This window comes from Aythya ferina (assembly GCF_964211825.1).
Source record: "Aythya ferina genome assembly, chromosome: 7".
Taxonomy (NCBI): domain Eukaryota; kingdom Metazoa; phylum Chordata; class Aves; order Anseriformes; family Anatidae; genus Aythya; species Aythya ferina.
The window spans coordinates 15534454-15548052 of NC_140302.1; the positions used below are offsets into that span (position 1 = coordinate 15534454).

The following is a 13599-nucleotide window of genomic DNA, read 5'->3' on the forward strand; positions in this document are numbered from 1 at the left end:
TATCCCTGGGCAGCAGCAGAGCAGCACTGGAGCACAGCCTTGCTTCAGTTCCCTGCATAAAGAAACCTGCTCGTGAGCTCCAGGGCTGCTCTACAAGGTCGACAAAGGCACAGTGCATAGGAATGGTCATCTTAAGAGCGTACTTCGAACCCAAATCCAAGTGCAATATGTGCATCACAATTAACTCAAAAAAAATAAAAATAATAATAATAAAAAAGGCTTCACTTTGCAGAAGGAGTGGACACCACCCCCAGACACAGATCAGGCTGCAGAGGTGCCCCCAGCCCCAGCCCCTCCTTTCCTCACGCTTCCCACCCGCAGGAGTCCCCCCGCCTCCCTCAGCAGCAGCAGCAGGACCGTGCCCGGCCCCGGCCCCCGGCCCCCGGCCCCCGGCCCCCAGTCCCAGCCCCAGCCCCAGCCGGCAGAGGCCGGGCCCCGGCCGCCTCCCCGCAGCCGCGGCGCTGCCGCCAGGTGGAGCCCTCGGCACGGCGCGGCCCCGCGGCCACCCCCGGCTGCAGCCCGGGCCCTGCGCCCCTCAGCGGCTTCCGAGCCCCAGGCCCCGCAGCGGGCTCCGGGTGGAAACCCGGGATAAAAGGGGCAGCCAGGCGAGCCGCCCTGCCCGGGGGGAACCGGGCACGACCCACCCGGGACGAAGCCCCCCGGCCGCGGGTCTCGGGGTGCAGGCGAGGGCAGCCCGGGCACCTCAGCCCCCAGCCCCAGATCTCATCCCCCTGCGTAACCCGGCTGCCAGCTGCCTGCCTCCGGCTGATGCTCGCAGGGCCAAAGAGGGTGGGGGATGATGGTTTATAATTAACACAAATAAAAATAGACTTTGAATAAACCGAACACGGGGAGGCTGGAAAGTTGTGCGCACCGCTGGGAGGTGAGGAGGAAGGCAAGGGGCGTTACTCGGGGAAAGGTAAACCGAGGCACGGCCGCGCGGGAGCTTCGCCCACCACCAGGCAAGTACCTGAACGCTGCTTGCAACCTGCCCCTGGCACCTTGCTGCACACAGCAGGACACGGGCAGGGCTAGGCCAGAGTACTGCCGCCGGTACTCCAGTACTTGTGAAACTCTAGTTCACCTTCCAGCTGGGCTCCCGCGGTGAGGAGCCCTCGCTGGAAAAGATGCTTAAATGAGAGCTTTTCCTGCTATAAATACCAGTCCATCTTCTTGTTATAGATGTTAGTCGATACTGAAATTTCTTAAAGATGCATCTTTAAGATAATAGCCGTGAAGTGCCGTATACAGGTTTTCTACCTCTCAGAGGATGTGCACAAGAGTCATTGAAACTGACGAACCAGCTACACTGGAGAAAATGTGAAACAGACTATGAGTAAAATGCTGTGCAGTTCAAAAACAAACGTGGGGGAAAAATTAAGAAGGTTGGGAGAGGGTAGACAATAACAAAGAGTTTCTTTGCCTTTTTTTTTTTTTCAATACTCTTTATAGTTTGGGCTTCTAGGGTTTATTTATAACTAGGATAAAATTCTCAGGCAGAAGTGGGATTTTTTAATATCAACAGCCTTCCTCTGAACGTTTTTATTGAGGAAATATGTTTGGGATGCTTGGAGTAAAAGAGTACAGAAAGAAAAGACTGGGTTAAATTAATTCCTGCTAAATACCTACCAGCAGACTCGCTGTCTATATGGGGAGCTGGAGACAGAATTGTACCAGGGTAAAAAGGATACTGTGTCTATTTATAACTCTGCCTTCACCACCGTAGGAATTCAAAGGAAAACTCCAACTCAGCACACAGTCTTCTCATCATCTGCTTCTGTCAAGATTAAATCGGGGCTGAGATCATTCCCTTCCCCTGCAAATCTCTGCAAGGAAGTATTTGTTCCTTTCTGCACGTAAAGGACTACAGCAGTACAAATCGCCTCAAAGCTCATGTGCTCTGGGAGCCCTCACCCAGCAAAATGTCACCTCTTCCACTGCGCTATCCAGAGCAGGGGAGCCTCACAAGCCCCCAGCAGTTTAGTAGTGAAGACCATGGGTGTCTCACCTGCTCTGCATCCCCACTCCCTGCACTGTCCCCAGCCCTCTTCCTTATACCAGATGCTCTGGGGACTTGCAAACAAGAAGGCAGCACAGCTCCGGTGTGCTCCCAGTGCCAGGTCGCATGGAGCAGGAGAGGAACAGGGCCCCCAGCCCTGGGTCACACCTGCTCATCGTGCCACGTACTGAGATGAGATCCTTGTCCTGCAGCCTCTTGCCACTGGGAGGCATCCATCCCTGGAAAGGAGGGGGTGCAGTAGGTGCGTGGGGTGCCTTGTCTTTGGGAGAAATCATCTCACACGATATGAGTACACGTGAGAGTAGCCTTAGAAAAGGTATTTGCAAAAACCTGGCCCCTATGCTAAAAATAAGGCAGGCTCCTGGAGTTCCTCAGCTCCACTCTTTTTCAGCGTTATGGTGTCTCAGATCTTTCCTTCTCATCTTGCACCTTCCAGTCTCTCTTTAATAAGAGCTGCTCTTTCGTTCTTCACAAAGCACTATCTACTCTACTCTCTCGGAGCTCCTCTTTTGTAATTCTGTTATCAAGCTGTCTGCTAGGTGGGGAGCAGAAGGTGCAGGACTTGGTGCTGCCTTTGAGGTACAGCTAATTATTATGTGCATCTGTTATTGTGGTTGCTGCCTCAACAGGTGGAAAACATGCTGTTCTCTGATAGATTGGAGCACTCTGTGCTCCTGCCTCGTCTTTTCTCTAAAGCCACTCGTGTGGTGTTCCTAAAATAATAAACACAGCCTCACTGCTGCCACAAAAACCCCTGGTAAATATATTTTTATGGGAATGAAATATTAAAGGATTTGAACAGTTATTCACTGAAAGCAAAATATGAGCAGTAAGGTTGGGTAAAGATTCAAAGGCTGGTTTGCTTCCTCTCCCTGGGGCACATCAAGGCTGTACTGCTTACACTTTAGAGATGGATAGTGGGGAATTACTTAACCCAAAATGATGGAAACAATTCAGACTATAATAATATAGCATGAGAGTTTCTCACATTACATCTATTCCCCATACTGCTGGCTATATTCTGCCTTCAGATTCATGTGCACAACTCTCATTGGATTCTGGAGGAACAGTATTTGAAGCCAAAATGCATTTCATTGTCTTTCTGAAGTCTCTCTACGGTATAGTTGGTAAATCCTGAGCTCAAGGACTGGGGACAAAGCTTGTCTAAACATTTCCCAGTGCCTGTCTCTGCAAGATTCCCATCTGCTGTGTTTTGTTTTGAATTTCATCTTCCTACTTTCCTAAAAACACAAAGCAGAAACACGTTTCCTCTGCCCTGGAGAGCAGGAATCACCAAATTTCCCAGCAGGTTCTCTCACAACATGTGATGGATCCAAGTTTGTCTAAAAAAACTACAAACCCTTTGTGGAGCAGAAAGGGAGGAGACCAGAAATGTGGGCCAAGTTTCAGAGTGTTATGAACACCTCCCAGCCCCCAAAGGGGCTCCATATCCTGTTTCCTCTCTCCCAAAAATTTCACCTGGCTTTGGGTTTCATTAAGAGAAATACACATTGCTCAAGTCCAGGCTCTAAGACTTCGGTTCATGCTTCCTGCTGACACTGCAGGAGAGCCACAAAAGCTGAGTCTGACCTGGGGGCTTCAAATTTACTACAATAGCAGAGCAAATTAAATAGAGAGCACATTAAGTGGCTTGGGAGATTGTTGTTGACCAACAAATCTTCATTAAGTTCCTGCATCAAGCTGTGCTATACCTCTGATGGAACTGGTTACTGCATCTCCATCTTCGTTTCAACTACTTCTCCACCAGGCTTAAAACAAATTCAGACTTGTTTTAGGTCTAATTAGAAACAAAATACAACATTAAGTCACCTTGCCCCGCGTATGCACCCAGTTTGGAGGCGTTGGTACATCATTCAAGCAGGCCAAATCCCTCTCCTTTCACCACCAGTTATTTGCTGCCCTGGTTTTCGTTTACTTTTATTTAATACCAGTGTCTTGTGGTGACTTTGTTCACTGTGTTATGGGGACTTTCTGGGTTACTGGTTTGCATTACCAAAGACAAGGTCTGAGATCTGTTCCTGGCACTGCCCTCCAAACCTTTCAGCTGAGCCCACCCTCGAGAGCCACCAGCACAAACCCCAAGAGCTCGTAGGACGCGCATCTCCCCATGGCAAAGCCTGTACTCTGATAACAGCAGCTTTGGCAGGTTTGGAGCAAAATCTTTTTCTGGCTTCTGCAGCTGAAGGGAGGCTATCACAGCAGGGGCCTCTGACATCGCTTCCCGCAGACCACTACCGTAAAGATAGCTCTATAGGTAACACCCAGGTGCCATGCTCTTCTGCTGCATGGATTCTAAAAACACTCTGCCCAATTTAGGCTAAACATAGAGAAGTTTGAGGGAAAAGTACAGGGGAAGACAAAGGAAATTAAACGGCAGTGCTGAGAGTTAAGTAGCCTTAGCATCTGCAACATGCATCGCAGACTGTCCTTGCCCTGAGTTAAGAGGAGAAACAATTATTTGGTATTTATCTTCTAAATACAAGGTAAGAAGCCAAAGGTACATGCAGATGCACCATGAATGGGCGAGTTAGCCTGTAGTATTATGCTTTGCCTGATAACATTTATGGTGGCCAAACTACATGCTGTCCGTGGAGACTGATTGTACCCCGTACTATGTTGTCTCAAAACACTTGAAACATGTGGATGGGACTCGACCCTATTTGTATCAAAGAGAAAGCCTTGATTGTTTGGGTTTGTGCAGCAGTGCCGCAGCACATGGGCTTTTACTAGTTCCCAGCACCTGGGCACAGCAAGGCAACCTCCCTTTCACAAAGCTGCATGTCGTGTCCCAGGCGCGGCTGAAGAGTGCAAACACAGCAGCTGCCTAATGGGATCTGAATTATTTTTTGCTTATGGTTAGCTGGCTTCTAGCTCTAGAAGAAAACAAGTTCTGTTCTGTGACTTTAGAAATATGGTAAAAGTTAACCTAAAGGAGAAATGATTAGAAATACCTGTGATCCCAAGAGCTAATACAACTGCTGGGAAATTCTAGACCTCAAATCAGCTGTGCTACAGAATGATTTTTTTCCCTTTCAGCAGACTTAGTAGTGAGATTTTACAATGAGAATAAAGCAATTTGCATAGCTGACTTAGGATTTCATCTCCTTCCATTGCATCTCTTAGACTGCATACACATCACCCAGCAAGTCTTGTATCTGTTCAGTCTCATACTGACCTCTGTACTAACTAGATTTATTGTTTTTAGCTCTCAAATAGTATATTACGTTATACCCCAAAGGGTCTGATTAGAACTGTCCAGTATTTTAATGATTTATGCGGGGCATCTGGGACTGCACGGGTAGCATACGTGTTGTGTCACTGCTATAGGAGGAGCCTTTATTGATCCATACCAGTGTGCTCCAAGACGAGAGTGTCAAATTCCAATAAGCTTTAGTTTACAAACCTGATTTGACAGGTGGCCAAGCCTGCACTGGGACTGACCATCGCTCTCATGGTGGGAATAAAACAAAACAGCTGGATTGCTTCTAGCCATTGCATTATGAGAGGATTTCCATTCCTTTCTCTTGTTCTATTTCTATCTGATAGTGCTTAAGGAGGTGTTTATCCTTTCTAGTTTTCCAGCCAGAAACCTGGGCAACAGGAGCTTGCTATCAGCTCTGTGGTCTATCTTTCTGCCAGAAGATACTGGTGAGAAACACAGGCTCCTGGAACTAGCCTTCCCAGTCTCTCTGAGTCCTGCCATGGCTATCACGCTAATAGAAAGCCTCAGATCTGAGAGGCTGTGATGAGAGAAAGGAAGATGAAGAAGCCCTTACTGCAGTTGTTTTTAAGCATTTTATAAGGTCTTGTGCTGTTTTCCAGTATGATGATAAAGGATTTTGCAAACACTGAAAGAAAGGTATCAGGAGCACAGTGTGCTGTAATAAGGTTTCTGTGTCCTCGGTTTGATTTTTGCATGTTCTGAAACCTATTTTGAGTGCAAAAAACAAATCTGCTAAAGCATCCCTAGAAGACCTCATCTCCCAGCATAATTTTTGGAAAGAAATCCCACGGAAGGCCAAACTTACCCATGACTTTCACCTCAACGTAAGTTGCCTATGACTCACTAGAGGTGGGCACAGCTTTTGACCAAAATTACAGTGGGTAAAGCAGGTTCAGCTATCACTACAAGTGCTTGGCAGCACTCCGCCCCTGGCTTCCCTCCCAGCTCAGGCCTATGCAGAGATGTAGAAAAATCCAGCGCTTCTTTTCCATCTCGACCTGTGTGGTGGGAACAGCCGTGTCTTCCTCACAGGCTCACTGTGATAACTACAAAACGCATCGCAGTGCTCGGGAAACACCAGGGAACTGCGGGCGCCTACCTCCTGCTGTTTCCCATCTTCCTTCCTAACAGGTTGCTAGGCCCTCCTGCCGTGCCAGCACAGGGATATGTGTCAGCTGTCCCCGCAAGTGGGTCGCACGGAGCTTCTTCATGGTGCTGGGAGAGACCACAGGACAAGAACAAAGAGCAGCGAAGCTGTCAATGCCCCAAAGAGAACAGACCCAAAAAAGCAGCATATTGTTTTTAAGATAGAAGAACATACCAGTGCTAGTCACAGGGGAAAAGGGCTTTGCATTGTGCCATCCTTTTGGTTAAATCCTTGGGGCAGAAACCATTCATTTGTAATGGGATTCTTTGAATTCTGAAGCCTGATGTTTCCAGTGCTGGGCTGGAAGACACTGCTACAGTAGTTATTGTTACAGCGGCCTCATCCACCTTCAGATGTGGCCTGCTAAGCTCTGGTGGGGACACAGGACACCAACCGAAGGGACTGTGTAACAGCTGGGGTTCTGCGCGAGGCACGGCACAGGAAATCCTTGGCCTCTGACACAGAAATAGACATGACTTCTGCCACAGATCATTTTGGATGCCAGAGGTGACCTAGGAAAACTAGATCAGGGTAGATTAAGAACATGCATCAATAAGCAAATCCCAAGATGGACAAAACCATGGGTAAGAGACTGAAAACAACACGCAGGTGATTTTTATCCTTCTTTCATGAAGCTAGATGCAGCATGCCCAGCAGCCACGGTGCACAGGAATTTACCCTGCAGCGTGCAGCGCTGCCAGGCTCTGCCTCCCACACAGCCACAGCACTGCGGCTGAAATGCACCGCCACAAACGTGAGCCTTCAGTGCACTGGATCTGCTTCAGAGAAACAGACACAGCACATTTCAGGCAATCTGTGAACAAACCTAAGCTTGTACCTCTCTACAGGGTCATGCTGTACTAACACCACCCAGTAATGAGAGCACCCCACGCTCTCTGCAGCTGCGGGCTGCAAATATCGGTGGAACATTACTAAAAGTCATGAAAAAGCAAGCAAGATTTGTGCTGCTCAGGAAGGGCGACAGCTTTGCAGTGGTTGTACAAAAAAAAAGAAAAAAAAAGGTCAGTCAGACAGCCCAGCTGGTTACTAGCAGCTCCAAGAAGAAAACAAAATGGCACACATTACTCCTGATTTCAACCTGCATCCATTTGCCAATCTCTGTTTCAGAAATGTTTCAGTAATCTGAGGGTGCTCCCAGAAAAACAAACAAACAAAAAAACACCACAGTTTACCCATTCAAAATAACTGTTTTCATCACAGGCAAGTCATTGCTGGAGGCAACGATACTGCAATTTAACAGCCCTTGTGCACAGGAGAAGAGACAGCCTTATGCAGGAAGAACTGAATTTTAGGCAAGCTTGTCTTTGAGTGGGAGCATAAGAATAGCAGGAGGTTCTCCTGAACGTAGCACATAGCTGTTTAGCACTATCATGCTGCAGAATGGGATTTTTGTTTTCTCAATGGAGTGTAAAAAATACCAGTATTGAATGGATGAACACGTTACAGACTGTCAAACCCAATCACCAGTCAAGTCTGGTGGCTGAGGTCCGTCACAGAAGACACGAGCAATGGTATGTGACCCAGGAGCAGCAGCCCAGCAGGGAGCTAGAGAGCCTCCGATACGAGCACGCTGCTGCAGTGACCGGTGGCACACAGAGGTGGCAGATGCACTTTGGACCAGCTGCTGCCTTTGGGTCACATGCAATGCCTCCAGGTCTCCAGCAGACCAGGTTGGGTTCCTGGGTGTAAGGATGCACTTCGCAGCTGGGAGCAGAGGAGTACCAAGGGGCTCCGGAGGGCCCAGTTCTGCAGCTTGCTGCCAAAAGCCCGGCATCTTTGCTGGGATATGGGATGGAGCGGAACTGACTTTGCTTGCTTGCCAAGAGCCAAGTTCAGGTCCTTAGAGGTCTACAGAGCTCTTGCTCCAGCTGATGACTTCACGAACACCTAGAGCAGGGAGGAACAGAGCTCCCCGCACAGCTTTAAATGTTTGTGTTTCCTTGCACACGCTGATGATATCATTGCCACCTGAGGGCCTGAACCCTGGTCTTGGCAGGTAAAAGCCTTCTGGGTCACCATACTTCGGGGTTCTTGCTCTCAATGCATATTTATGTAACGACTGCTAGATGGCTGTAATTAAACGACTGTAAAGCACCACCTAAAATGCACTAGTAATAAATCCGTAATAGCTGATGCTATAACAAGCAGTTACAAAAAATATATTGTAACATGCAGATTGTTAACACAGTGTCTGGGCCTGTTTAATGCACAGCTTTAAATAGTTACAATGCACACTATTAAAATGGCACATAAAATTTGTAACTAGTAAATAAAGGGTCCAATTCAGCAACAAAATACATCCAAGCTTCAGTGGTGAAGAAGCCACGGAAAATTGACTTTTGTGCACACCTTCTGACAGCTTCTCTATAATTATTCATTACACTGAAGTAGGCCCAAAATAGCCACAAAGAGAAAAAAAAAAAAAAAAAGTTTTCTTAAGCTATTTTTCCCAAAATCACTAAGCAGCAGAGAAGAAGCCCTGTTCTGTCAGCCTGGTTCCCTAGAATTTCCACCAAAGCCAGAGGGATGGCTTGCACGAGCAAGGCTTGCTTCTCCAAGCATGTCCCTGCCCAGTGTGCCTCTGCTCACCTTCCTCTAGCCTCTTACCTCTCCACCTTCCCAAAGACATTTCACTCACATGTTTACCCTGTTTGGGGACCTTCTTTTCCATACTGAAGATGCCTTGCAAAACTGCTCAAAGGCTTGCTGATTGTTTCTCCAAGCCTTTATCACTGACCTTGGGGTAGGTGAGGTCTCTCCTCTTTTCTGGGCAGTCCTGCTGGCAGTGCCACCTATCAGCCACAGTTTCTGCAAAGCATTCTGCATATGCCCATCCCTGCCTGTGTTCTGATTCAGAAACATTGTTAGGATCCCATTTATATTACAAAAACACAACTGTGTCCAGAAAGCTTTGGCTTTCCATTCAGTAAGCAAGGGGTGAGTCAGGGAAAATCTATTCAGCTGCCCATATTTTTCACTTCTCTTTTATCCAGTCAAAGCTGCAGTGTGGGCAATATTTCTACTGAGATGATTTCCCGTGGCTAAAGAATAAAACAAATATACATGCAAGATGCAGGAAAAAAATAGCCAAATCAGCAGGTGGCCAGGTTTTGCACATTCAGTGCGAATATTGCTGCCAGTGAAAGGGTGGCTGTTTCTGACTAGCCACCATCAGGAGCCACACACATGGTTGGTAAATACAAGTGTACTAACCAGCTGATGACAAGAGAGTATTTTATACTACAGTTAGAGAAGAAAATGAGGCCACCCTGCCTCAGGGCCTCCATGCTGCTGTACATCCTGAAACAGTCAAGACCATCAGGTCTGAGCCCTGCTGGCTGGCCCACAGCCTTGCTATGAAAAAATTACACAGACATTTTTGAGGCTTCTGAGGCCTGGCTACCCATAACATCAGTGGAAGTTGTGGTAAATTCAGCATATTTGAGAATCAGGACGGGTTGATTAATTTCTTCCTTACGTTCCAGTAGTGCTTTGCATCAGAAATAACACTGCCAATTTCCCTGGGTGTCACACGGAGGGAAGTTCTGCTTGGGCACAGGAAAAGTGTCCCAGTCACTCTCCAGTTGGGACAGGGAATTTGGTACCAGCACAACACTGAGCAGAGGAACAAGCTGATGCTTTCCTCATCCTTGTGCTGCTCAAAGCTGTCCCAGACACGAACCAACTTGGCCAGTCTGCTCCTCATCGCGGGCTCTGCATGTTGTGCTGAGAGCCAGGCCATCCAAAAGGATTTTGCTAAGTCACACCAAGGCAAGTAGTGGCCTTACCCTAAACGTATAGCTTGGTTAAAGCTGTCCGACTGGAAGCCTCTACTAAATTTGGAAGTGCTCTTCAGATTACATCCTCCAGCTGCCAGAGAGATTTTCTTACAAACAGTTGGCAACTTAAATACCTCGAGCCTCCCTGGAAACTGCCTCTATCACAGCTTTCAAGCCCAGACAGCTTTACCTCAGCCATCGCTGTATTTGATTCATACCATCTATATCCCACAGCGCTTCTAGCAATTGATAAATTATGACTCCAGTGAGACTATCGGGTTAAACACCAAGGAAGAAAGAATGATGACAGTAATACTTGTCATTTGTGTGGAGATGCAGCAACACAAAACCCTCTCTCAAACATATGTTATCTTGGAGAAATCTTTCCGAGGGATAGGCTTTCTGAGAAACGTTTATGGCTTTTGAATACACGATAGGCATGAACTCGACATGACCTACTTTGGCCAAGCCCTGGGCTTCAGCCTGGTCCTTTACCATCACAAATCAAATAGTCTATCCGAAGCACAGTCAGACTGATATCTCCAGAGATGACAAGGGTACAGCACATACCAGCTTGAGGGAAAAAAAAAAAAAACAACAACACAGGATGCAAAGCACTTTGTTCTCAGGATTTAAAAATGTGAAAGTGTTTTTACTAAAGCTAGGGGAAAACAGCTATGCTCTACCCATACACAAAAGCCAATAGAATACCTGGGATGATTAAAATATTGCATAGATCATTGAAACGGGCGCACTGACACCCTTCTATTGTACCAAAATATCTCCTTTATCTTGGCATTGGAAAATTGCAATGAAAAGCAAAGGATATAAGGGCTTTCTACTAGGACACCAGTCTGATATCCTAGACATAAGAGTTGTTTTTCCCTTCTGACTTCCCACAGCATCATGCTGCAGGGTTTCATGTTGTCCCAGCTCAGCCTTCACACCATCCTCTCAGCTTGATATCACACCAGTGTACTGCCAAATGGTAAAATTGCATTGACATTTGATTTTTTTTCTTATTTAATTAAATACTGCGGTGTTGGAAAATTGGATAAAAGGACTTCAAAAAGGATTCCAAGGACTGTTAAGGGATCGGTCTCTAAAGGCCCTCTCCTCAGCATGGCACCGAACAGCACTAATTATATTATGGAGAAGGCTGTAGCCAGTGAATTAACTGAAAAACAACCAAAGTGTCCAGAGCATATACAGTCCAAAGAGGCACCATCCACTGATGGGAAGAGGGGAAGTCAAAACAGACAGTAAGGAGATACTCTGTGACCTCTCACAGGACCACTTTCCTTTTTTCCAGGGATGTTCCCTGAACATCGCCCAGCAACAAAGCATCAACCTGGCCGTGCTCTTAGTCCTACTGCCAAAAAGTCACTCCTGGTTTTCAGAAAGGGGGTTACATAGAGAGGCATACATAGGCCTGTGTCTAGTTTGCTAGGGCCATCTGAATGACCTTCTGCTTTGTGATAGGCCTCTATGGCCTATATGGCAATTTTCTTGCTCTTCATAATTAAGGAAATTTTATTACACACTGGAACTCAAATTACAGTTGTAGTACAAACCAATTCAAAATTAATCTAAATATAATGATAAAATTTCTCCTACATTAATACATAATAATTGCTGCAATATAACTCTAGTAGGTCAAAGAAGAGGAACATTTCATAGGAATATCATTCAGAGGCAGGCATTTTAAAATTGTATTGCTCATCCATATGACACTTCACAGAAATAAATTCACCACAAAAAATATAGAGAGGAATTGAGCTGAGACTCATTAAAAACATATTTTTAAAATGAAGAGCGACATTATTACATATAATAATTTTCCCTTCATACTAATTTGTTTTAATCTATTCATACTCCTTATAAAACATTACACAATTTTATTCATATCCTTGTTTTCTTTAAATACGTGCATTTCAGTAAACGACACTTGCATGTATAAATTTAGTGAGTTAAAATGTTAGACTGACACTAGAACTGAGCAGTCATTTATTCAGAAAAAAATGCCTTGTTTTCCTGTCTGTAAATTTTCTATGGAAAGCTGTGATTTTTTTTCAGCGCATTCATTATTCAACATATTAACTGAATAGTCCTACAGAGACTTCTCTGCTTTTGAATCATTCACAGCCTGTTAGTTCCAATTATTTCACATTTGAAATTTGAGCCCTAGTCCTTAGTTTTTATTGGGCATAGAGTTTACATGAACTGATTCTGTTCTCCAGTTGAACAAATGTGACCAGATTGCAGATGGAATAAGTTTCATACACAACTTCCGCAGTTCATGTGTGTATTTCAACAGGAGTAAATTCCTTAGCTTGAATACAAGATGTATGTAAGCACCAGCTCAAAGTCAGCTTAGCATAGTTCTGAAGCAGCACTCCCACCTTACAAAGAAAACCATTATTCCACAACTTTTGGTATCCATACAGTAAGCAAAGCACACGCTGCCTCCTCTCACCTTGTCTACACAGTTATGTTCACTTCTAGAAAGACAATTAAAAAAAAAAAAATCTCCAACAGAGCAGTTTTCCTATGGTTTGCCATACTTCAGAGCTGTCCCCCCAGGCTGTTACAGGGATGGGGTTATGGACCTGGAAAGCACAGCTCCTGGAAGGGCCACGCAAACACAGCGACATTACCAGCACTCTTGGGCAGTGCCATGTAATTCTCTGCTCACACAAAGCTTAGCAAAGCAAGGCTGACAGCAGCCTTCAGTCCTCTGAGGCTAGGTAACACGAAAATCTATGCATTTATACACTGGAGAGGGCAAGAGGAAGGGATAACAGGCAGCAGTAAATAAGGAACAAAACCCAAACAGTTGAAAGCAGCTTTATAGGGAGTGAGAAGTGCCCTAGAGTGGTCATTAGCCACACTGCAAGGAATGAGATACATCAAAAAAGGGGAACATTTGCTGCAGATATTATGAGGTGGGAAGGATTGGAGGAGGCTGTTATTCTTGAAACATTTTAATGAACTGGCAGATGGCCTTGTGGTCAGGACACAGGAAATGCGAGTCCCATTTCTGCTGCAGACCTCCTGTGTGGGATCAGAGAGTCACACAGGTGTCTGGGATCACCAGCAGGAGCCGGGGCAGAGCCGGCACAGGGACACCGGGGTGGCCAGTATCAAAGAAGCTATCAAAATTGATGGGGAATGTCCGTTCCAGTATGGGAATGCCTCCATGCCTCCTCTTGCACAAAGCCATCTGAAATGGGCAAGAACATCTGCTTTTGTTTTCACAGTAAAAGCTGACACTGGAGGAGATATGCACATTTGGGAGGGGAGCACATTCCAGAGTGGAGCTCTTTGTAACACAAACAATACGAGACCTGGGAATGTTGTTTTTTGGTGAAAACATACTGTATTTTAA

General features: G+C 46.0%; 1 protein-coding gene across 2 annotated transcripts in view; it reads left to right on the forward strand.

Annotated features, from left to right (window-relative positions):
• The first annotated feature begins 883 nt into the window (after positions 1 to 883).
• The window catches only part of LOC311439628 (dual specificity protein phosphatase 13B-like), a 28017-nt gene continuing 15301 nt past the window's right edge, over positions 884 to 13599 (forward strand). For both annotated transcript variants that reach the window (XR_014694866.1, XM_084525548.1), the window contains exon 1: positions 884 to 962. The gene's annotated coding sequence lies outside the window, so the exon portion shown is untranslated. The remainder of the gene's footprint in view (positions 963 to 13599) is intronic.